This window comes from Pterocles gutturalis, unplaced genomic scaffold (genome assembly GCF_000699245.1).
Source record: "Pterocles gutturalis isolate BGI_N339 unplaced genomic scaffold, ASM69924v1 scaffold25720, whole genome shotgun sequence".
NCBI classification, from domain to species: Eukaryota; Metazoa; Chordata; class Aves; order Pterocliformes; family Pteroclidae; genus Pterocles; species Pterocles gutturalis.
The window spans coordinates 1,902-2,937 of record NW_010146618.1 but is presented as its reverse complement, the minus strand read 5'-3'; positions in this window follow the sequence as shown (position 1 = coordinate 2,937).

The following is a 1,036-nucleotide window of genomic DNA, read 5'->3' as shown; positions in this document are numbered from 1 at the left end:
CATCAGGTATAGGGACGACAGACATAAATAGGAGATTAAATAGTCTTTGAACTTTTGTCTTGATGGACTGTCCGCTGGTGAGCGCAGTCAGAGGTTTGTGGAGATAAGAGCATCACCCAGGGCAATGGGGCGACCCAACAGCCCTGTCCCTGCCCAGAGCTCCTAGCAGGAACGACGGGAGAACGGAGCCAGGTGGCTGAAGGGCTGCAGCAAAACCTGGCTCGGGAGAGATTCCAGAGTCCTTTGTGGCTGCCCACGAACAGGGACGGCGCTCGCCTCTGAACACCCATCCTCTGGGTCAGAACAGAAGATGGGCAGAGAGGGATAATGTTGAAGGAGCTGCAGGGACGCCTTCCTCCACCCAAACACACACACGCGTTTTTGTGTGCATCCAAAAGCTCGAACTGTACTTTTTGCCCATCAGTCTTGTCCCCACATCACAAATCCTGAACTAAGGACCGAGCACAGAGGCAGAGGAAACCCCGAAGTGTATTTCTGGTGTCACCCTTGAGAGATCAGCCGGTATGAGGCGTTACTTACGAGCTGTCTCCTAAGCTTCCCAGGGCCACAGGAGGCAAGGAAGAGACGTGAGACCTCCCTGTGGGCACCCCAGCCTGCCACCACCGCCTTTCCCAGGAGCGATACTCACCAGCACCTCGAAGAGCAGCGACAGTAACTTGCTGTTGGCCATGAAGGTGCTGTCCAGGACCCCCAGGTTGAACCAGCTCCCCAAGCACCGGAAGATTTTGATGAGCATCTTCTCATCGTTGCCCGCTTTCTCCACGCACGTCATCTGCAGCAGGACAAGGAGGAACCGCTTAGGACCCCAACTTGTGTAATTTCACAAGCAAAATAAGGAATAATTTCTGTAAAGCCATCCTGGAGTCTCCACCACGAGCATCAAGAACCCCCCCATGAATCTGAGCAGGACACAGGGGGCTTGGGACCGCCAGCAGTGATCCCTCCACGCATAGCTTTCGGCAATCGAGCAGCAGAGTGGCAGGGGTCGGGGAGCGGGCCCGGACACCCGACACCA